The following is a 26354-nucleotide window of genomic DNA, read 5'->3' as shown; positions in this document are numbered from 1 at the left end:
ACTTGTATGTGTGAGTGAGTGGTAAATGGATGAGATAGTGAGTACATGAGTGCATGCATGGGTGGTTAACAGAATGCATGCATGCATATATGGGTGAGCGAGTGATTGGATGCATGATGTTTGAGTGATTGACTGAGTGCATGAGTGCATGTATGAGTGAGTGACTGAGTGTATAACTGTTTATAGGTGAATGAGTGAGTAGTACATTGGTGAGAGAGTGAGTGCATGACTGCATGCAGGAGTTTCACTTAGCTCCACCAGCCTGCCCCCGTGCCTCTGTAACTGTCAACTGCCACCTGGACAGCAGTTCGATGCCCTCCTCCACCCGCAGGCACCCGCCTGCGCCTCATCCCTGGTGCCTGTGGTAGGCTTTCCCTGCTTTCGTCGCGTGAGTGATCCTTTCTGTGTTTGCTATAATCTGTTTCAGTCATTTGTATTGCCGTGTATTGTTGCCGTGTTGCAAGAATCTGTTTAGGTAATTTGTATTGCCGTGTATTGTTGCCGTGTTGCTAGAATCTGTTTAAGTAATTTGTATTGCCGTGTAGTGTTGCCGTGTTGCTAGAATCTGTTAGTTATTTGTACTGCTGTTTACTCCTGCAGCGTTTTTCTGTGTGTCTCTGACCCTCTGCCCCCCCTTTTTATTCTTTCGTTTTCCCGGCTCTCACCACCTGTTTCTTGCTATCGGCTCTGGACAGTCTCTTCTCCCCCTGCTGCTGCCTCCCCTGTGGCCCCACCCCCCTCGCACACCCGTTGGCCCTCCACGCCACCTCCCAGCTGCTCCACCCTCCCACCTCATCCTCTTAATGGCAGCCACTTCGCGGAGCCCCGTGTGAACTCCCTGACTGGGTTCTGGCCAGGAGTTTCACTTGGCTCCACCGGCCTGCCTCTGTGCCCCTGTGAGTGTCGACTGCCGCCTGGACAGCAGTTTGAGGCCCTCCTCCACCCGCAGGCACCCACCTGCGCCTCATCCCTGGTGCCTAGTGGTAGGCTTTCCCTGCTTTCGTCGCGTGAGTAATCGTTTCTGTGTTTGCTATAATCTGTTTAATTATTTTGTATTGCCGTGTATTGTTGCCGCGTTACTAGAATCTGTTTAAGTAATTTGTACTGCTGTGTATTGTTGCTGTGTTGCTAGAATCTGTTTAAGTAATTTGTATTGCCATGTAGTGTTGCTGTGTTGCTAGAATCTGTTTAAGTAATTTGAATTGCTGTGTATTGTTGTCGTGTTGCTAGAATCTGTTAGTTATTTGTACTGCTGTTTACTCCTGCCACATTTTTCCGCGCGTCTCTGACCCCCTGCCCCTGTTTATTCTTTCGTTTTGCCAGCTCTCACCGCCCTTTCTTGCTACCGGCTCCGGCCGGTCTCTGCTCCCCCTGCCGCTGCCTCCCCTGTGGCCCGCCCCCCTTGAACACCTATTGGCACACCCTCCCACCCCACCCTCTTAATGGTGGCCGCTGCACGGCCGTGGCACGCCAGAGGCAAGCCCGTCTGCGCCTGGACTGCGCCCAGCGCCAGTCCCCCTGGTCCCCCTGACCCAGCCCCCTCAGACAACACTATTCTTCAACCACACTCCACTCCCTCAACCCAGGACCACTCCCCGCCTGCACCCAAGCCAACCCCAATCACACACAGGGACCTTTCACCTGCTATGCCTGCTGGTTCTCCTGCTCCCCCACAAACACCAGATACACCCACGCACCCCTCCCCACCCCCAACGCTCCCCACAACAAATACCACAACTCTGACGATGAAGACTCTCACACAGTGCCCACCCACCCCAACAGACCCTACCCCTACACCAACAAGTCCCACAACCCAAACACACTCCACAACAACACCACCACAACCCACAACCCACAGCAACACCAACCCCCCCCCACACCAACACCATTGCACACCACAACCACCTCAACTGCATACTCCTAAACACCTGTTCCTTACACAAGCATGCCATCGAACTCTGGGACCTTATCACATCACACTCACCAGACATTGTCTTCCTCACGGAAACTTGGATGAACCACTCATCTGAGCCAGACATAGCCACAGCCACCCCAGATGGATAAAAACTCCATCACCGAAACCGCTTAAACAAACCAGGAGGCGGCATCGCCTTTATACACAAAAACACCATTAAGGTCACCACCAACATACACAACACCCTAGACAGTGCAGAACACATGCATTTCCTAATGCACATAAACAACAACACCACCCTTAGAGGAACCCTCATCTACAGACCACCAGGGCCTCGCCCCCCTTCTGTGACGCCATCGCCAACACCATCAGCCCTCATGCCCTCATCTCCACAGACTACATCCTCCTCAGTGACTTTAACTTTCACCAAGAAAACCCCCACAACCACAACTCCTCATCCCTTCTAGATAACCTCACGAACCTCAGACTCAAATAACTGATCACAGCACCCATCCACTCAGCAGGACACACACTAGACGCAATCTTCACCTCGAGCAACCACATAACCTACACTCACACCACCGAACTCCACTGGACTGACCACCGCTACATCCACTTCTCTTTCTCCAAACCCCCCACACACCACACCCTACTGCATGTGGGACAAGATCCCCACAGAGCACCTGAACTCCCAACTCGCACAGAACCCCCCTACATCAACGACCCCAACATTGCTGCCCATAACCTCACACAATGGATCACAACCTGCGCAGACTCACTAGCCCCTCTCAGAAGAAACATCACCACCCGCAACATCAAGAAAGCCCCCTGGTTCACCCCGGAACTCCAAGCATCCAAACGTGAATGCCACAAAACGGAGAAAGCTTGGCGACAGAAACCCTCAACCACCAACTACTCCACCCTCAAAACCACCATTCGCAAACTCCACCAACTCATACGCACCACCAAAAGAGCATACTACAAGGAACGCATAGACAGTAACTCTCACAACAGCAAGGAACTCTTTACCATCATCAAAGAGCTCTCCAAACCCAAAGCCAGCAACATCGACCCCACGCACACGCAACTCCTCTGCGACTCCCTCTCCAACCATTTCCACCGCAATATCTTAGACATACACAACAGTTTCACACCTCACGCACCCGCCACACACATCACCGACTTGATCAGCAAAGACCCACCACCCCCAACCTACTCACCTGGGCCCCTACTAACGATGACAAAACTGAAAAAAGTATGAATTCCATCCACTCAGGCTCATCCTGAAGCCCCTGCCCCCACCGCATTTACAACAAAGCCAGCCCAACCATTGATCTGAAGCTTTGTGACATAATGAACAGCTCTTTCAACGCCGCCGCCTTCCCAGACCCCTGGAAGCACGCAGAAATCACTGCTCTCCTGAAAAAGCCCAAAGGAGACCCCAATGACCTCACCAACTACTGCCCAATTTCACTTCTCCCCTTCCCCACCAAGGTCGCTGAGAAACTAGTGAACACCCGCCTGTCTCACTTCCTAGAGTAAAGCAACACACTCAACACCTCCCAGTCTGGGTTCCGCAAGGACCACAGCACGGAAACCCCCCTCATCCCATGCACTGACGACATCAGAACCAGAGTCGACAAAGGCGAGACTGTCGCACTCATCCTCCACCCACACACGCCTCCACAACGCAGGTATTTGACACAAGGCCCTAGACTGGCTGACCTCCTTCCTCACCGAAAGAACCCAGACAGTCCGCCTCCCTCCCTTCCACTCCACAGCGACCAAAATCATCTGCAGAGACCCTCAAGGGTCCTCCCTCAGCCCCACCCTTTTCAACATTTACATGACCCCGCTCGCCAACATCCTCTGACCACACGGAATCACCATCATATCCTACGCAGACGACACCCAGCTCATCATCTCCCTCACCCGAAACCCTACCACAGACAAAACCAACCTCCGCGCTGGACTCCTTGACACCGCAACATAGATGACAGCTAACCACCTCAAGCTCAACTACAACAAAACCGAAGTCATCCTTTTCGGCCCCAACAAAACCATGTGGGATGACTCCTGGTGGCCCACCTCCCTTGGTCCCCCACCAACACCATCAAACCATGCACGTAACTTCGGCATCATTCTGGACCCCTCCCTCTCCATGACCCAGCAAATCAACGCCAGCACCTCCTCCTGCTTCAACACACTCCTCATTATGCGAAAAACCTTCAAATGGATACCCATAGAGACCAGAAAGACCATCACCCATGCACTCATCAGCAGCAGGCAAGACTACAGTAACGCCCTCTACACCGGCACCACACTGAAACTCAAACGCAAACTCCAGAGGATCCAGAACGCAGCCACCCGCCTCATCCTGGACCTCCAACGCCATGAACACATCTCCCACACCTCAGGTCCCTTCACTGCCTTCCAATCGACAAGAGGATCACCTTCAAAATCCTCATCCACACACACAAATCCCTTCACAACACAGGACCAACCTACCTCAACGAAAGAGTGAACTTCCTCACTCCCATTCACCACCTCCTCTCCGCCGACCTCGCTCTCGCTACAGTCCTTCGCATCCAATGCGCCACCACTGGAGGCAGAGCCTTCTCCTACCTCGCCCCCTAGGCCTGGAACTCCCTCCCCACCAACCTTCTGCAAGACTCAGAACCTCCTGCTCTTCAGAAAGAACCTCAAGACATGGCTGTTTGAACAGTAATCCACCCCCCTCCACCAGTGCCTTGAGACCCTCACGGGTGGCTAGCGCGCTCTAGAAAATTCTTTTGATTGATTGATTGATTGATTGATTGATGGTTCCGGCAAAGTCGTGTTTTGTGTCAAAGTGGCGCTGTCTGGCCCAGGAGGGACCTGGGGGGGGCTCAACTCTGCGTGAGTAGGAAGAGGGGGCTCTCAGCACTTCAGAGAGTGCTCAATAGACCAGACAGTACCCACGGGAGTCCCAGGACACAGGGACAAAGGAGGTGGAAAATTTGGTTGCTGCAGCCCTGCAAAGGAAGGTCCCACGCTCCCGGAGGTCAACTCAGCGAGTTGAGCATCACAGGATAGAGTGCTGGGGACCTGGGCCAGGCTGTGCCTGAAGGAATTTTGCAAATAGTGTACAGAGGCCTCAGGAGGTGAAGAAGACACAGTGCACAGGGGTACTGTCGTACTCGGGGAAGGCAAGCTCTTACCTCCTCCAAATTAGGACAGCAGGGCCTTAGGACAGTCTGTGTCAAAGGGGTCTGCCACCTGTGTTCCAAGGGGCACACTCGTCACCAGGAGAGGAGTCCAAGAGAACCAGTCGTCAACTTAGAAGGTACCTGCGTGAGCAGGTAAGTGACTCTGTCACTCCACAGATTTCTTTGGTCCTTCTAGTGCAGGGTGAAGACAGGGAGTTCCCAGAGCGTGCACACCGTGGAAACTGTTGCAGTTGCTGGCTGGAGCTGAAGTTGCAGAGGAGAAGTAGCCCTTCTGGATACTTTGTTTGCTGTTACAGCGGTTCCTGGAGCAGTCTGCGTTCGATCCGAGGTCAGAGGATGAAGTAGTAGTTGCAGAGGATTCCTGCTGGAAACTTGTAAGTAGAATCTGAAGAGAAACCCACAGGAGAGACCCTAAATAGCCCTGAGAGAGGGCTTGGCTACCTTATCAGGTATGGGCCTATGAGGAGGGGTTTCCGATGTCACCTGATGGCACTGACCACTCACAGGCCTCCAGAGTGTCCCCACACCTTGGAAAACAAGATGGCTGAAGTCTGGGATACACTGGAGGAGCTCTGGGCACCACCCCTGAAGTGGTGATGGACAGGGGAGTGGTCACACCCCTTTCCTTTGTCCAGTTTTGCACCAGAGCAGGGACTGGGGTCCCTGAACCAGTGTAGACTGGCTTATGTAAGGAAGGAGCCATCTGTGTCCTTCAAAGCATTTCCAGAGGCTGGGGGAGGCTACCTCTCTCCAGTCTGTAACATCTATTTCCAAGGGAGAGGGTGTAACACCCTGATCCCAAAGGAAATGCTTTGTTCTGCCTTCCTGGGACTGATCTGCTCAGACCTCAGGAGGGCAGAACCCTGTCTGTGAGGTGGCAGCAGCTGTAGCTGCAGTGCAAGCGTCAGAGAGCTGGTTTGGCAGTACTGTGGGTCCATGCTGGAGCCCCCAGGATGCATGGAATTGGCTCCCCAATACCAGATTTGGAATCGGGGGACATTTACATGATCTTTGACACCTTACATGGCCATATTCAGGGTTACCATTGTGAAGCTACATATAGGTATTGACCTATATGTAGTGCATGTGTGTAATGGCGTCTCCGCACTCACAAAGTCCCGGGAATTGGCCGTGAAATATGTGGGGGCACCTTTGCTAGTGCAAGGGTGCCCTCACACTTAGTAACTTTGCACTTAGCCTTCATTAAATGAAGGTTAGACATATAGATGACTTATAAGTTACTGAAGAGCAGTGAAAATGGCTGTGAAATAATGTGTGCACTATTTAACGCAGGCTGCAGTGGCAGTGAAAGGGTTTGTCTGAGCTCTTTATGGGTGGCAGAAGAAATACTGCAGCCCATAAGGTTCTCCTGGAACCCCAGTGCCCTGGGTACCTAGGTACCATATACTAGGGACTTATAATGTGGGTCCAATATGCCAATTGAAATTGGTAAATGAAGTCACTAGCCTATAGTGACAAACGTAAAGGCAGAGAGAGCATAAGCACTGAGGTTCTGGTTAGCAGAGCCTCAGTGACATTCAAGCACTACTGACAACACACACATTAGGCCATAAATTATGAGCACTGGGGTGATGACCAGCAGGATCCCAGTGAGACAGACAAAAACATACGACATGCAGATAAAAACGGGGGTAACATGCCAAGAAAGATGGTACTTTCCTACACATAGTAGGTGTTCCATTCCAAAAAATGACGCTAACCCTATAGTGCCATATTTATTGCCTGATGCTAAAATAGCGCACAGAAAGGAATTGGTCTAAAAAAATTACGCAAAGCCCTATTTGCGTCAAATTTTAATGCCTGGTCAGACCAGGCGTTAAAATGAGGCCCACAAACCACTACTTAGGGAAAACACACAGAAGGAGCATTGGCAACCTCCTGGACAACATGGAACTGTTAATGCTCCAGCTTGGCACACTGCACAGACAACAAAAATGACAACAGGTCCCTCCAGCACCACCACAGCAACCTCAAACACAGAGGCAGCACAGAAGGAGGGAGAGGATATTCTGACAGCACACAACCATCCTTGGGCTCTGGGATCAAGATGTCATCAGAACCTACCGACTGAAGCGGGAGTCCATTGAATACCTACTGCCACACATAGCACCAGACATAACTGCAAGGGTGGAAACTCCAACAAATATTCCACCCATGACTAAACTCCTCGATGTCCTCCATGTGCTGGTGTCAGGAAAATTCGAGACAAGGGGTGCTCAAGTGGCTGGTATATCTCAGCCATTCTTCTCAGCCTTCCTACCAAAGGTTCTGGATGCAATCATCTGCCTTACACCCCACCACATCTGCTTCCCCAAAACCCAGCAACTGAAGCAGGAGACCAAGCAAGGTTTCTACCTAATAGCTGGGCTCCCGCATGTGCTGGGTGCCATGTTCAACTTGTGCCACCTGTAGCAACAGATCACCACTACAAGAAGCACAAACACACCCATTCCATGACTGTGCAGGCCCTTGTGGACCACCATGGACCACCATGGACTCTTCACAAACATCCTTGCCAAATATCCCCGCAGCGTCCATGATGCCTACATATTCCAGCATTCCACCCTCAACAAGCAGCTCCAGGATGGGCAATATGGCAATGGCCTACTCATAGGTAAGAAACCATACCAACCAGTACACATACTACACACCAACCTTGTAGGACAAACAATACATACACCACACTAAACACACATGGGCAGGTGAGCACAGATTTACAGACAACAACACAAATGCCACATGCCACACTACACCGTATTCATTGCACATCACGCACACATATACCCATATGTACATAATACTGCCACAGCCTGACTGGCATACCACATGAATGACAGGTGGAGCTACGTCCCCTTTGCATACAGAAGCTGAGCCCAAACCATTACGTGCCCACTGGTTGACAACTAAATGCAGATCCCACAAAAATGGCATAGAAAGTTACACATAGGCACAGTCCCACATTTGTCATGTTGTTCAAGCCTTTGGTGGCACCAATATTAAATGCCACCCAAGTGTTTCCACTACCAACTACATATCACCCACAAGTGCCAGATGTACCTCTAGTATACACCTTCACCTCTCTGATGCATTGTGCTGCACACATAGAAATACAACATCATCTGCGAAGAAAGACCATGGGGCAGATACATAAGAAGTGGTGCTGCACCTAGTCCAGTGCCACTTCACATGCACCCCTTGGTGCCCCCTCACGCCACCATGTGTGCACCATATACAAGAAACGGGTCACCATGGCTTAGAGTAAGTGCAAAGCTGTAAATAATGGCTGCCATAGTAGGACTCTGTAGGAGTATTGAAAACATACTTGACCTTTCATGCACCGTACAGAGAGACCCATGCAAAAATATGGTGTGCCCCCTCCAAGCGCCTGCGCTGTGCATGTGTTAAAGTGTCTGTGATAAATCATGCATAGGAACATTGAAGACTCCACTGCACCTATTTTGCTACCCCTCCAATTGTGTGAATCACACCCTTGTACACATGATGCTTGGCACAGCCATCGTCTGCCAGAAAGGGCCACAAAGTGTTGCACTACATGTGTAGTGCCACATTCTAACACGGAGACCTAGGTTTGGCTTTGTAGGGCTACTATAGTGTCAATACAAATGACACCATTGTGGTGCAAGGAGGTGGTAGATCATATTAACAATAAGACACAGTCTCAATTATAGACAACACAACACATGTTTGGCATTGTTGAACTGTCAGCTTGGATTAGTTGGACAATCACCAGGTCCCTGAGCCACAGCCCATAATAGCAATGTCCATCAACACAAGGTTGAGTGCAGCATGTTTTGTCAAGGTTCAGGACAGGTTGTTGTGGGCCAGATTCAAGAGCCCCTAGCACTACCCTAGTGCTGTCATTGTGAAATTCTTAAATGACACTAAGGCAGGGCTGAAGTGCCATTTTCCCCTTGTGATATTAAAAAAGTGGTGCGATGCATGCATAGCACCACTTTGTTAAGCCTTGCACAACATGATGGCTGTACAATCATCAAGTGTCGGAGGGGAGCCTATCCCTGTATGGGGGGCAAAATAAATGGGTCATGGAAAACCTTTGTATATCTTAGCGTCATTTTTCCTGCACTTTGAACGCCTGATCAGAGCAGGCATTAAAAGAGGGCATGCCTTTATATATGATGGTCCCCTATGTACTCTGCAAGAGTAGTGCAACATTTTTGGTGCCACTCCTGCTGAGTACATAATTTGCATCTATAAGAAAAGACACAATAGCCCCCTACCCTGGGGCATGGTGCACCATATATTTCATACGGCACACACTTGGTATGGGAAAGGGGGGCTCTAAGGGTCACAAAGACAGCTGCGAGGCACTAGGTGCAGCTCCACTTTCCTAAAATCTGCCCCCTTGTGTCTTAGGCCAACAGCATCTAAGGAGCTTAGTTAGGCACCAGGGTCCAGACTAGTTCCTCATTCCTCTTTGTGGACATTGTGTATCATATACACCCCATAATGTTTCGATTATCTGACACACATGTGCTAACTTTGTACCACAGGCCTGCCCTGTTTTAGAGACAGTGTGGGGCAACCCTGCATCTGTGGCAGCACTAGCACATTACTCAGATGCCTGCACCAATGCAGGCATACTTGGACCACAGTGTGTCCGTGTTGAAGGGAGTGTATATGCACAGATCGGTATCCCTTCCTGGACATAAATGGTCTACTATGGAGACAATGGCTGCCCACACAGTATTGGCAAGACATCCGTAATGTAATTCTGTTACTGCACCAACCACTGCATGCCCCTCTGATTCAGAATACTGAGTCGTGCTGCCCCATATGGACATGGAGGTGTAACGCAAAAAAACAGCTGTATGGTAAATCCATGTACATATGGTGCAGTGAAATGCATCACAGGAGCGTCAGGAAAATTGATGCTTTGGTAGTACCAGGGTCTCCATTATCTGGCCCTTCATCTCACAGACAGATTATAAATGTTTGACAGTTGTTCTGCCATACCACTAAGTTGACTAGCTTAACAAGTTGAACGTGAAACTGTTGTCCATGCACAAAAATGTCTAAAAATCATTAAGCTATGTTTTCCTGTCATGTATTGCAGGTGGGCCTTTACCATACATCACTGGAGAAGTGTCCAGATTTGAATACCTCGATGCAGCCAGTAAGTGGCACCTTGTGAGTCACATGTGTCATTCCAGGGTTTTGTGTGAGAGGGTCTGATGTGTGCAATGCAATGATGTAATGTGTGACCAATGAGATGACGTCATCTGAGTTAGGATATGAACATCATGTCTGATGCTATGTTGAGAATGGAGTATGAGTTGATTTTCGCACAAGTGCTAATGTGTCCTGCTGTGGAATAGTGGGTGTTATGAAAAGGAAAGCATGCCCACCCATACATTGATGTCAATCATGATATGTTTCTGAGCTGCTATTTGTCTGATTAGGATGCCTGTTGCCAACATATATATCACAGCACTTTCAACAGCACTGTGTGCCATACGTAGCTTTCAGTTATTCAGGAAACGCTACAGATGATATACAGGTTTTGAGGTTTCTAGGGGGCTTATGTAGGAGACACTTGCACCACCCGTGCTTACTACTCTTCAGATCATGAGTCAGGCAGTGAACATGCAAGGAGCCTTATTGTACTGGCCAGCAGTCACTTGAGTACACAATGAGAATACAACTCTGCTCAAGTAGGTTGTGGGACATATTTACAGTATGTAGCAAGCTAGATGAATTCAGATTTACCAACATGTTGGTAAATCTGCATACATCTAGCTTGTTACACATCATGTGTACATAGAATGTGAATGCTGAGTGTGTACCTGGCACTTAGGAGATGTCTGACATGCATGAGCACATGTTAATCAATAAAAAAAGGATACTGTTGCTTCACCTAGTGCAATGCCAATCTTACTATGCCCCTTAGGGCACCCATACAGCCACCATGTGTGTGCCTCATTACCCAATTTGCACAACATAGCACGAGGTAGTAGGCAATCGGTACCAAATCTGTAGACAACTTAGATGTACTGTTCATGCTTTGGCCAAACTATATGGGTGCTAAGCCTGAACTGTACATGTGGGCCAATTGTGATCATTGGTGTGCCCCTTGTAACACGTGTTCTGGACAGGTGTTAATCCAAGGACACATGAATGATGCTTTGCCAAACATTAGAATTGCCTGTGGGATGTTTCCTTGTCCCCTCTCAGATTACCCCCACCTTGCATCCATGATGCCTGGCCAAGGCTTGATGTAGCACCAGGGATAACAAGGTGGTGGATTGCATACATTGAGCCACATATTGACAATGGCACGGGGATTCTGGAATTGTAGGGCCACTTGATCTTCATTAGTCCAATGACACAAATGTTGAGCAAGGACACCATAGTCCACTTACCTCTGAGCACTGATCATCAACAATGGATAGCTGTTATGCCAGCGACATGTACATGATACCGTAGATGGATGGTAGGAAGTTTATATTGATTTGGAGTTTATCAGTGTTGTGGAATGTGTGATGGACAGCATGCGCCATTTGAGAATGCTTGTCTGTTCTACCTCCTCCCAATGCTATATTTAATGCCATGTTCTCCTCATGTTTCAGATGCCAATATGAACTTAGCCGAGAAACACGCCTTTGAGAAGAGGGCTGACAGCTATAGGCACGCAATGGTGGAACAGGCCAGGTAGCAAGGAATGTAGAAGAAATGTAGGAGGGAGAAATCCACTGGGGCTTGGTGTGCATTTTTTAATGAGGGATCTCTGCTGCAGCCCACAACTGTGCAGGCCACATTGGAAAAGAAATCTGGGGTCAGGGGGGAGTCTGCAGGTCCTACCCCCTCTACCTATACTGCACCAATCCACATACAAGGCACCCCAACAGCCACTTGCTCCAGCCACAAGCACATCCTTCTAATCCAACATGAGATGGGACATGGCAGTCATGATGGCAAGGCTGGGTAAGTTCGAAAGAGACAATGCCCAAAATTACAAATTACTTAAGTACTGCAAGAAGAAACTGAAGGAGTTGTAAACTGTTTGTGCCACAGCCTTGCACTTCCTTCCCTCTGCCTTTTACTAATGTTACATTTTTAGTGGGTTTTACATGGGTAGTGTTAGGATAGTTAAATAGGGTAGTTTAGGTGTAGGTTAGTGTAAGTATAGTTGGGGTGGCTTTTAGTACATGTTTTATTTATAGGGTTTGGGTGGTGGGGTTATGTTGGGGTTTCTATGTTAATAAAACCAATCTAAAAAACGTACAGAAATATATGTATTTGTTTAGGAAATAGGTTAGGTAAGTACATGTGTAGCTTTAGTTTATGTTGTCCTAGTCATGTCTTGCTTTTTAAAGGGGGTGGACAATAATTAGAGTGTGGCGTTACATGTGTAAGACAAGTTTAGAATAGGATATATAGGTGTAGGTGTAAGTTAAGATGAGTTAGTGTGGGTTAGTTTATAGGTTAGGTTTCGATATGAGTGTCTCGTGTGTGCACTGGCCAAGTAGGAGGAATGGCTTAGGGTATGCTTTCTGTCTTTATTACCATGGATGCCATTGTGCATCCCCTATGACCAAGGGGCTGTCAGATTTGCTGCTAAATTATATCAGCTACTCAAAACATTTGTCATCCACAGTTCCAGCCATTCACTTTGTGTATGTATACAGAATCTTGGACAGGTAAGTATGGAACTTCAACTGTCATTGCTTTTTGCTGGGGTCTGGCAATATGTTTGGTGGAAGGTGTGGCACATTTGACATCAGCCATTTTAGGGTCTCTGTCCTGCCACACTGACAGCTGCATATCAGTGATGTAATTCACCTTTTCTGAACCACACATATTAGTTGTACTTGTGCTCTCATCTAGGTAAATTACCATATACTTGATTCAGACCCATACATGCCATATGTCAACTTCCATGGATATCTGTTCATTACGTGCATTTAAGACTATGTAACTTGGTTGTAGCCCACAACACCTTTTTCATTTTAGGATCCTAGTATGTGGCTTTGTATCTGACAGTAAAGCACACATTGTAATTATGTTCTGTTCTCATTGACATAGCTTCACTAAATGCATATATTTAGCTGTGTTGATGGATCACAGTAATAGTTAAAATGTTGCATGTGAACAGGGAGTATTTTCTAATGCTGTACAATGTCCAGTTCACAGACCCCATGAGAGATCCTGAGCCATTTGTTGGTCAATCAGAGCCCAGGAGTGAGGGACATGTCATGAGACATTGTTAAGAGAAGGGTGCATAACAGACAAGTCAACAGTGGTTGAGTGAAGAGGGCACATTGCCAGCTATCACAACACTGGCATGATTGTAAGCACAGAACTAAGGAGATACTGTCCACGTGGCACAGACTGGTGCTACCGGGTGGTTTTCCTTGTGAATATTACTCCTTCCACATCTTCATCCTCTAATGTGTGTGGTGCCTCCTGTGCCATAGGTGGTACTGTTGTTGAGGTTGAGGGGGCGGTACATGTTTCAGGGAATAAAGATGCAGAGTCAAGGGTCCCGGCAGCTGCCATTGTTGAGAACACATAACACATAAGGCATGACTGCAGCTAGGAGGAACTGCTGATTTCTTAACACTGCAGCAACATCACGGTAGTAGGCATTAATGTTTTCCCTAAAGGAGGACCCTTCCCACTGTATGGACTCCAGGGTATTCTCTATAGCCCCCCTGCCTATTGCCTATGATGCTGCTGCCACTTTGGAAGGGCAATTGTTGAAGTCTGCCTCATGACAGCAGCTATGTCGGCCAGGGACTGATGGAGTCCACGTAGCAGGCAGCTGAGTTGTCCTTTATTGAACTAAGGCACCTCTGCCTCCCCTCTAGACTGCCTGTCATGGACTCCACCCCTACCCGCAACTGCTTGGCCAGCTCCCACCAGACTCCTACCACTGTCCTCTGAAAGGTCAGGTCCGGGTTCACGGAGTCCAGGGTTGTGTCAGGACTGGCTGGTGCTGTGTGTTGGTAGCTGGTTGGTTCATGTGGAAACCCTGCAATGCTGTGTGCCCTCCCTGAATTTGGAGGTGGTGTCTGAATGGAACCTAGGACAACCTGGAGAGTCTCTTCCTTGATGATCGGCAGCTGGTCATCCATGTCATCATTCAAATCCAGGACAGGAAGGTCGGCAGGAGGTAAGGCATCATCCTCTGCAATCAGATAGTCACATGTCAATCTTTAACTGTGGTGGCTGTTGACATGGCACATCGTTTATTTGCTAATTTTGCTAATGGAGGCTCAGTGACATGTTACAGACCCCAGTTTTAGTTGTATATTATGTGTAGTGTTGTGCATCACACATGGGGCAACCCTACATGGTATTTTGTGCTTTGATCCCACACCTCCTATTTCCTTGCAGGCCCCTTGCCCCTGCCACTGACACCATGGCGGCACATAACTTGCATTCCTATTCCCCATGGTGGACATTCCAACTATAATCTAATGTATGCTGTCACTCTTTTGGTGTTAGTGTAAGGATGTAGAATGTGGATAAATACATGCATTTTGAGACTTGTAGCACAAGTGGAATGTGCAGCTTGAATCCACAGAGCCAACTATTTGTATAATGGTTCCAGTTGTATTATGGGCTAGTGACATTGTGCCAGTAGTACAATTTTGAAGCCACTCGTGCCAGTTCTGATGAATGTTGAATGTCCCATTAAGTAATACACCAACCATTCACACAACACACTCAATCTTGTTAGATGGTGAGGTTGCAGCTACTTGAACAGCTGCACAAATAATGGTCACAGACATGTCCCATGTGTTGTATGAGTTCACTTTTGTGCCCATTCCCAAATGACACATGGAGGTGTGTGAAAGTTGTTGTTGGTCCACCCTGTGAGGCTTGCGTTCCATAGGTTGCACATTTAGGGCCTGGTTTTTTATCAAGAGGCACACCTCAGTGCAGCAGCAATATATGTTGCAGGCGCTGCGCCAGTTTTGGAATGCAGGGATGCCCCATGTTTATTGGAATATGGCACACCCCTGCGATTCCCCGTGCACCTGCGCAGATTTATTCTCCCTGCACCAAGGCAGGCATCTTTGCACCATGATGAAGGGGTGCCTGCGTTAAGGGGATAGATTGTTTATATGCAGGTAGGTGTTCCTTCTAGCACATGTACAAGCAATTATGGCAAGGTGCATTTAAATGTGTGCTGCAGGATGCAGCACACATTACAAGGGCAATGACACAAGGAGGAAGGAAAGCATTTTGCCGTGATGCACATCCTGACACCACTCCTGGGATGGTATTGACTTCAGTCCCAGTCTCTGGTGAACATGTTATGTTGGATCTGGGCAATGACAATATGCAATGGGTGTTGTTGTGGCACAGCCACACTAATTGCACCTTCATTCCAGGCAATGTGCTGAATATTTACATGGTGGTGTAAAGCCATAGAAAGTGCCTTATGTCCAAGTTGTGTATAAGTCGAAGTGCATTGAGCAACCAAAGCATCACTACAAGCTCACTAGAAGTGTGGCTTGGATGGTGATGGAGCATTTTGATTCAGGGCCTATGTGTCCCCATGCAACCCTTTAGCATGCATTGAGCGTGTCCTTTTGTTCCTCCCCCTCTACCATTTGTGAGATTCCAGATAGACCGCTCCTGCAACTTACCCTGCATACTGTCCTTGTAACCTTTGTTTTTTTTAAGTGAATTTCTGTGGGGTTTTTAAATTCTATTTCCTAACTATAACGTCCCTATCTAATCTAATCTTTGTTTTCTTCAGTTAATTTCTATGGCTTTTTTTAACATAAAGTTATGGTTTATGTTATGTTTCGGCCATGCATGGAAGGGTTAGGCCACAGGTCCTATAGCCAGCCCCTATAACCACCCAACCATGTACTGCCTTTGGCTGTGTGGGGAATGGGTTGGCCTGAAGGCCTGGCCACACTATAACCACTTAACCCCATGCCACACATGGCCTTTAGCTGGGCGTGGCCAGGCCCTTTGGCCAAATCCCTATAGCCACCCAAGTCCCCGCAGTGGGGTTTGGCCACAGGGCCTGGCCTGGGGTTGGGCGGTTATAGGCAGTTGGCTGCAACCCAAAGATTTTGCTGAGAGAAAGGCTTTGGTCCGATTACGAGTTTGGCAGTAAGGTCACCACTGTGGAAATGGTGGGGTTCTCCCTTCTGCAAAATCGGCTGTCCGCCCACCTAATTATAAGTTAAACGGGTGCACATAGGAAAGAGCACTGCAAAACTGCCATCACCTCCAGGGAATACAGGGTGCAGTGGTCGAGGCCAATACATATGTTTGAGGGTGGACCACCAGTCCCACCGCCAGTCCAATTGCAATGGACTTTGTCACCGCTGTGGTGGCCAAATCACCACAATAGAGCTGGCAGAAACAGAGGGATAAAAGGCAGAAAATTACCTTCACTCACCTGTACACGTACCCTGACGTCATAGATACAATAGTACATGTTGTGCCTCTGCTACTGGATCATTGACAAAACGTGTAGCGTCATGGAGGCAACCAACCGCCTGTCCTCATTTCACCCATTTATATTTGCTTGCCACTTCATAGATGACCAGACAGGTGCAATATGAAGCCCACTGTTGTCCTCAGACAAAAAAAACATATGTGTGTCCCTATCAAGAACAGCCAACAATGTTTGCACCTAATTCACGTCTCTGTTGCACTCTTTGGCCAGCTCACTCACACAGCACAGGGACACTCCCTCAATATCAAAATGTGTGCCACTTCACAGATTACCAGGCAGGTGCAATATGAAGCCCAGTGTTGTTCTCAGACAAAACAACATCTGTGTGTCCCTATCTAGAACAGCCAACTCTGTTTGCACCTAATTCACCTCTTTGTTTCCCTCTTTGGCCAGCTCACTGATACAGAACAGGGACAGTCCACCAATATCGAAATGTCTGCCACAATAAGAAACAAGGATAGTGATGTTTGTCCACAATACACCAACACAACAGCAGAATCACACAAACATCCCAACAAATAATCACTGTGACACCCTCAAACTTCACACAGGATATGTCTAGTAATGACCGACAACAAACCTAAATAGGGATGCAGCAATCAAATCAAACACACCTTCTATGCAATAGTACTGCACTAGACCCTCACACATCAGGCACATCAAACAATCACATTTGGAAAATATTATCCTAAATGATACTCCTAAGAACTAATGCAAGCCTACCAGGGAAAAACCTCCTGTAGAACAGGCTCTTTACAATCAGTGGGCCCCTAAAAAGTCTGAGTCACTGGGCCACAGCCCATTTTGCCCATGCCCCTACAGTGCACAGGCTCGCAGGTTCAAGGCATAGCCAGAACATACAAGAACATCACCAAGTGCCATGTATATGTGTGCTATGTGGAAGTTCAAGATACTTAAACAAACACATCAGTAACTGCATTCCTAACATACAATTAAAGTAGGTGTAAACTACACACAAAACAATGGACAAATATCACATAAAGCCACAATAACCAATCACCCGATACATGTGGAGAAATAAATGACTAACTTGCACACAGTCAACACACATCCAACATACGTCATAGTGAGAAGTGTAAGTCAAATAAGAGTGGCAATGCACAAGACTACCTGAACACTTTACCACTTGAAATACCACACAAAACTCAGGCCCAATTTGGATACATCACATAAATACATCCATTGCAACAGTGCCCCTTAACCCATGTAAGTCCCGTACTGGTCACAAAAATCAAATATAAAAACCTTGTCACATTGATCACCATTAAGAAGGAAAATAATACAACTGAAGTCCCAAAACCAAATGTCATGAATTAAATAATTAAGTGCTCACCACCTTGATGTATGCCTTCCCAGAAAACACCACCCTAACACATTCCATCAGAATATGTGCATGTACATAACAAAGTACACCATAAACATATAAGGAGCATAACCTGCCATAGGGCCTGATTTAGATCTTGGAGGAGGGGTTACTCTGTCACAACGGTGATGGATATCTCATCCCCCAATATCTAAATACTGTAGAAAACAAATGTATTTAGCTTTTGGTGGACTGGATATCCATTCATGTTGCGACGGATTAACCCTTCCAGTGAGACCTAAATCATGCTTATAATGTGTAAACCCAATGACATTGTGTCAAAATAAAAATATTAAAACATTTGGATATTCACAGAAGTAGTTAGAAAAAGTAAAACATGGACTAAAGTGCTCAAGAGAAAGAAAACACTTTATGCACATTTGGGTGGGGGACGTTTGTGTTTGGAGGTGGACTTAGCATTGGAAGTGGCGGGTTTGGAAGAGGAATGGATGGGTTGATGCTTATGAGGGGTTCTGAAAAGTGGAAGAGATGGAATGTCTCTTGGAAGGGGTAGCTGAAGGGCCTGGAAGGGCTGGATGTGATGATACTAGAGGTGGGTTGGGAGGTGTGAGAGTTGTTCTTGGGTGTTGAAAGTCTGGGATCCTTATTTGTAGTTGAAGTAAGAGGCTTGGGAAGGTTCATGGCCATAAAAAAAGGATGGTCCTCCACAGGGAACTTTGAGTAGTGTTGGGTTTTGGAGAGAGACGGAGTGACTGGGACTGATGTGCCTGGGACTGTTGTTGGTACAGGTGTGCCTGGTGAAAGTGCTGCAAGTATGAGTGTTTAACTAAAGGTGGGGTGTTTTAGGTGTTTGCTTGTGTTTTTGGGTGTGCATGAACTGAATGTGGAGTCAGTGGTGTTTGCTGATATGGAAATAGTGGGGGTGGATGTGGTGGATGTTGCTGTGGTGGTGACTGCAAGTGTGGTTGTGTGTGGTGTGTGAATGGATGTGACAGAGTGGGTGCATGTGGGAGTGATGTTGTCAATACTGGATGTGGTGGTGGGTGTATGTTGTGTGCACGTGTGTTTAATATCTGATGTGCTGTGTGTGGATGTGATGGGGATTGGTGTGTGTAAGTGGATGTTGTGTTGTCTGTGATGGGTGTGGATGTAATGTATGTGATGTAATCTGTGGTGGTGGTGTGTGTAGTGTAAGTGTGTTTGGATGTGTACCTGGTATTTGTATGTGTTTCTGTCTATGTGTGGATGTGCTGCTTACGTCTCTATGGGTGCATGAGAGTAAATGTGTGTGTGTGCTTTGGACAAGTGGGGAATACAGCATTAGTATGGGGAAGGGGTTGGGGAAGACACTAGGTAGGAGCATGGGAGGCTGCACAGAGGGAGGAGGACAGAGACTAAAAGGATCTTCTAGGCCAGACATAGCACTATGAATGCCTTTCAGGTAGGCTCTCATCTGCTGCAGATGGTATTCGGGCCTACAGAGATGGACCTCAAGAGGTCAATAGCCTCCTCACTTTGTGCCGCAGGTGAGACAGGGGCAGGGTCTAAGGCGTCTGGACAAACGGAGACTGGAGCTCTCTTAGGAGAGCAAGCCTGGCCAACTGGGTGGGGAGCTACAGGAAGGGTGCTGATGAAACTAGTGGTGGTAGGCAGGGATAAAGATGATACTGATCCTGTGGGGTCTGACACCACTCAAGAGTGCCCTCTGGGGGAAGACTCAGAAGATGACGAACTTGAGCTGACGTCCTCTGTGACACTCCCTGCACCATCACGGACACTGGGTCCCTTGTTGTCCTGCAACTCATAGCCAGAAACACTGTGGCCAGAAGCTTCTCCAACAACGTTGTACTGGATGTATCTGAAATGACACATTAGGAAGGGTTAATTACATTTGCATAAACACACCTGTCCATCAGATTCAAACACAAAATATCACAGGAGGGCACGGACTGGTGCATCTGCTGGCTCACTACATGTCACATAACTTTGGCAGGAGCACATAGATGCATGCTGGATTTTCAATAGTTGGTCACAATGATGTCACAACCCCCCCGAACCTAGGCCAGATTTTTGATTATGAACACTCCCTTATCATCCATGTAGTCAGACAGTTGCCCACCTGGTGCTTTGGTCTTTGTAGCATACACTGCTGAACCAATGGCAGAAGATATGATGCCTAGCAACAGGACATCCGTACAGTGTCCACACAAGCCCCAGATTCCCCCCAGTGCTCATTTTCCTGGAAAACATCATGATGAGATGATGGACAAGTCATTCAGCAAGGTAGATGCAATACCTGCTGCAGAAGGGATCATGTCACATGCAAATGCACAGTTTAAACTGATTACACTGTTTCTGGTGATACTTCTCCATGTGACCTGTTTCAATGAAAGTTGTACTGAGGTAGATCAACTACTTATCACATGCAGCATAGAAAAGTGGGCTGGAGAAAATCTTAGCCTAGACATTGGGAGATACCTAATACAAATGTACTTATCATTTTACTCCATATGGCACCAGGAACAACAACAATCAGGCTGGAAACTGGCGACAACACCATTCTCGCCTTGCATTCCTAGAAGCCCATACACCTTTGATGTCTGTGGTATGTCAGTGAATAACAATGGCATGAAGACTTGGACATACTTCAGTTTTGATGAGATGGCACAACACTGCCCCATTTGAGAAATGAAACACCAATGGCCCTAAAAAAATGAGTGCAGGCACTCACATATGAAACTAACATTGTCATATATCACTCCCCAATGTATGTCACCAGTCAATGAATGTACCTTCAAACAGTATTGTAGATGAAACAACTCCAGGGAAAGGTGCACTGTGAAACATGTATCTACTACTGCTGATGCCACCAGTGATGTTTCAATACTCATGTCACTTGAAACTCTATGTACCGATGGTGAGTACAGGTCAATTACTGCAAGTAAAGTGCGCTGTATGCTATGTCACATGGAATATGGGTCACAGATCATCAAACACAATAGTGAGGGCGCATCCCTCCTGACACAATGAAGACAAGTGGTCTGTCTGATACAACTTTCCCCCAGAACATCAAAAACATTGAGTTGTTCATAGCCTTACTCTGCCATGTGTCTGTTCAAAACAGACAATTAGCAGTGGATTGGACTCTGCTGGTTTCTTGGTCATGACAAACATTAGGCAAAGAACATAAATCTGCACTCACTATAAGACCTACACAATCCAGAATTCTTCCTGTGTGTTGGACATGGCATATCCAGAATGTTTTGGGGCAAATAGGTCCCAGAAAAATAAATTAGTTTGTAAGGTATCATGGACAATTCTGGCTAGTACTCACCCCCTTCAAGCTGTTGTTGGACCCTCAACTGCCCATCCAGCTCTGGATAGGCCATCGCCAGGATGCAGGCCACTAGAGAGGTCAGATGCAGGTGTATTCCCCCTCCCCATTAGGAGGACTTCCCCAGCTAAACCTCCGTGATCTTTCAGTTCGAGCGCCTCAGGTTCTCCCACCGCTTTCTACAGTGGATGCTACGCCAACGATAGACCCCCTTGGGGGTCCACAATTTCTAGGTGATGGCTTTCCAAATTGTCCACTTCTGATGGGAGTTGACCTGTATAGACACAATAGATTAAAAAAACGGAAGTCAATGCAATGATTTTCTCTATTGTTATTGGTTGTAACTCAATTTGTTTAAAACTAGCACAAGCCAAAATCAACATTTAACACATAACAAGTTTGATTTCCGTAGGCTGACCACTGGCAAGACATGTAGATACACTTGTGGTGTCATCTGCTGCCCAGTCTCATCCCTGGTCATGTCCTACACTGACTAAGCCAACATACTACCATTGTGTTGCCCAAGGCCATATGCAAAGAAAAATGACACATCATTCAGAGTTTAATTACAGCACATTATTTGTGCTTTATTGTACAGACACCTTTACAGTTAGGTCCATTGACTTGGTACCTATGGTCCATATAGCTTGCAAGCATAGGACAGTATGCATCCTCAGACTTGGACACTCATGACAGCCCTCCGATCATAACCAGTGACAGTTTCCTCAATGCTGATGTCTGGAAATGTAGACAAGTTAATGTAGTCTCATACTATGTCTGTTGGAGTGTGTGCAGTATATAGCTACATTCCATCGTTGTCTTTGATGTGGATGGATGTTAACAAATTGTTGATACATTCTATACAGACAGATCTGGGGCCGAGGCATATACGGCCTCACCTCTCCCTCCAGTCATGTGAGTAACATCAGTCAATTTCTATGGACAAATTGTGCACGAGTCCAGACGATCACCCCCCTAATCCTCAATCACCAAAACCTATGGTGCTATAATAGTGAAGCAAGACTCAGCACAAAATTCATCCAATTGTAGAAGAAGGAAGATGTCCTTAAATATCTTCACATCCTTAGACAATACTGTGTATATATATATATATATATATATACATATATATATATAATTATATATATATAATATATAATTATATAATTTCATCAACCATATTTTCTTTGAACATTAATGATTTTATTGGTTCACTTGTGAATATCTATGTATAACTCCATGTGCAGTCAAAAAAAACATAGCCAACCCGTTTCGTCCCGCAGGACTTCTTCAGGGCTAAAAACATACAAATATAAAAAACCATAAATTAATAAGAAGAAAAGAAACAGACTATACAAAGAAAAAATAATTAGACATTCAAATTATTGCATAAATGCACCTATAATTAATTCAATATTTAACAAATTCTCCTGCCGCCTATATGTTAATTTACAAAATCCATGTGCAATTATTTGCATTATATATTTAAACTGTAACACAAATAAAGAAACAACATATCATTAATTGATCTTCCATAAAATTTCAGTTCAAATTAATCCAAGCCATAATATGCTTAAAGATCATTTGCACATCTATTATCCATACGATTATATATTTTTATATGTTTATTTGTATACACAATCAAGACAAGAAATGCGATACTTGGCACTATATGGTAAGGCTATAGAATGTCTATTATTATAGCTTAAAAGTGAAAGTATCCCAAATAGAATTTTTATTTTTTGTTTTTTATATTTCAAACATAATGAATGATAAACAACAACCTCATTGAATTCAATCACCATCAAGGACCTCCAAAACAAATTTTAAGAGCCGATGTAAAATTAATGATCTTCAAATTAAAATATTTACTTAATATTTGTAACTAGACAAGCACGTTGACGAGATATTGTCAAAGATCGCATACACGTAACGCTAAGATGTATCCAACAATATTAAGTCACATGCATTCTACATCAAAACTAATGGCTTCATCTCCACAATACGGCTGCCATATCAATTTAAATCCCAACAGTGAAACTTAAGGGTACATTATGCAAACATGTGTGACAAAGTGTATTTTTCACCTAATTTAATTTAAACTTAATCACATTATACTAAATCTCGAGATGCTGAAATACCTTATTTATTTGAGCATGTTAGGCAGAATGTTTTGAAATTCATTGATATCTATATAATCTCATAACCAAGTTTCTACCTTCCAAATTAAACTGATTCTTCCTCCCACAGCATTCCGATACGCCAACAGAGAAGCAAAACTTCTCATGTACAAACTTGTCGCTTTTATAGTATCCTTTCATTGTTTTCACCTGTGTGGATTTTTTAGGAATCTTAAATGGAATAAGTTCAATAATTAAAACCCAGCAAGATTCAATTATTTACCTATGTAAATTATAAATTCACATGTATTGTATCTGATCACTCCTCCTATTTAAAACACCGAAACATGATTTTTTTGATCCTCATTCAAATGCATTTACGCATGGCGGCCATTTTGTAATTTCCCTTCATTATTATCACCTGTATAGATTTTTAGGACTCAGGTTCATACGTGCGGTTCTGGCAGACATCTTGGAATGTGCAACACGTCATTTCAATCCCCATTTTCAAATGGTCTAGATGTTCTTAAATTAAATGAGTGCAATAATTAAAACCCAAAAGAGTTTGATTATTTGCCTATATAGAAATTGAAAATCAAAATTTGATGCATCTAGTTGTGCCTCCTACCTGAAACACCAAACCAAGATTTATTTATCGTCATCTAAGTACATGTACTCATGGTGGCCATTTTGGATTCTCATCATTTATCGGCCCAAAAGGAAAAAACTAAATTACTTTATACATATTTATTTTTAACCTGTAAGATATTTGCACCAAATCCAAGGATATTACATCCCCATTGCCCATTATTTGACATTATTAAGTTAAAGTCAATCTCTCTTAATTTCTCTTTCATTAAATATATGTATGGCGGCCATATTTAATATGCTTTGTTCTAAACAGCCATTAGCGACTCAGAGTAAATAATGTCTTTATATGTGTCCAATATTGGCCATTAGATGAAAGAACTCAATCCTATACTGAAGGTGGCAACATTACCCTTATACAGTCTTATTTAATTCATAGTCAATTTTCCTTAATATTAATTTCCTTTATGTGTATATGCGGCGGCCATATTAAAATATGTTTACTCATGGCGGCCACAAAAAATGTATATTGCTAACCATTTGATCTCAATCCAAAAGCAAGAACATAGATGACATTGGTATACATTTACGTCAAAATGACTTTGTATCCTATGCTCCACCATTAGCACCAATTAATTTCATTAGAATCTGACAAATATTAAATATGTCGATAATATATTTAAATCACTATTCATCCTGTACAACACTCTAAAATCAACACATATCATTTGATCTTTCTTGTCTCTTCCAAATTCAAATTCCTAAGAAATAATGCAATTCATTATTTACATTCAATCCTTCCTTTACATTTCGCAGACGACATATCCATCTTGCCTCAACTTGCCGGAGTATAAGTTCCCTCTCTACTCCTCTCTCACATGGGGACACATGCTCAATACCATGAAACCAAATCTGAGTATTAGTAGGATGGGTCTGTTGTATATGACTGGCCACAGGATATCTGACATCACCATTTTTTATAGTTCTCACATGTTCCTGCAACCTTATTTTAAGACTTTGAATGCTGCTACCTATATACAATTTCCCACATGAACATCCTATCACATATATCACATACGTGGTATTACAATTGATAAAAGAACTGATGGTGTATTCTACCTGGGTATTAGATCTGAATCTCTGTATTTTGTTAACACCCATTTTACATATTGAACATCCTCCACAGATATAGAAGCCTGATGGTTTAACTGGTAACCATGTTTCCATTTCTAATTTTTTCTGATTGTCTTGTATGTAACTGGGACATAATGTATCCTTTAATGTTTTGCCCTTACAATAAACTATGTTGGGCTTTTTAGGTAAAGATCCTTCTGACAATGTGAGTGAGTTTAAAATTGGCCAATTTTTCTTTAGTACATTGAAGACATGGTTGCTGTATAGATTGTATTTTGTAACAAAACATAGCTCCCATTTCTTATTAAAATGCCTATTTTTCTTTTTATTCTCACTCTTTTTGTAATCTTCTTTCAATGGAAACTTTCTATCCAATCCCTTAATTTTTTCTTTGGCCCTTCTAAGGACCCCTTCATCATATACTCTATTGCGAAACTCCAGATCTATGGCCAGTAGTCTCCTTTCAAACTGTTCATTCTGACTGCAGTTGCGTCTGGCCCTTACCATTTCGCCATACGGTATAGATTCAATTGTCTTTCTAGGATGTGCACTTGTGACATGCAATACGCTGTTACATGCTGTAGGTTATCTGAAAATATCACTATGGATAACATTATTGTGCACATAAAGTTGTAAATCTAAGAATTCAATGGTTTGTCTATCATATTTTAAAGTCAAGCTCACATTAAATCTGTTTTCATTCAAAAAAGCATGATAAGCCAGGAGATCATTTAAACTCCTGTTCCATATGATGAAGATGTCATCAATATAACGACCGTAAAAAATTATATTATTCATCCATTGAAAAGCTTGACGTCCCCAGGCATGCTCCACCTCAAACAGACTCATGAAAAGATTAGCATACAAGGGAGCAAACCTGGAACCCATCACTGTCCCTTGTTTTTGTAAAAAACATGTTGTGTTGAATAAAAAAGCATTGTTGGTCAATATCAACCTGGCCATATCCAACAACATGTGCGTATGTTCCAGGAGACTCGCATTCCGTTTATAAAGAAAACATTTGGTTTGAAAGCATGTATATAAACTTTCAACATCCATAGTTACAAAAAAAATCCATATCATCCCAAGAAAAATCCTCTAGTTTGTTCAACAAATCCTTGCCATCTCTTAGGTATGAGGGTAGGTTCTTAACAAGAGGTTGTAAAAAACTGTCCACATATTCTGACATGTGTTCAGTAGGGGACCCATTACTAGAAA

Source organism: Pleurodeles waltl, chromosome 8 (genome assembly GCF_031143425.1).
Source record: "Pleurodeles waltl isolate 20211129_DDA chromosome 8, aPleWal1.hap1.20221129, whole genome shotgun sequence".
Lineage (NCBI taxonomy): Eukaryota > Metazoa > Chordata > Amphibia > Caudata > Salamandridae > Pleurodeles > Pleurodeles waltl.
Note: the sequence above shows the minus strand (reverse complement) of the source record.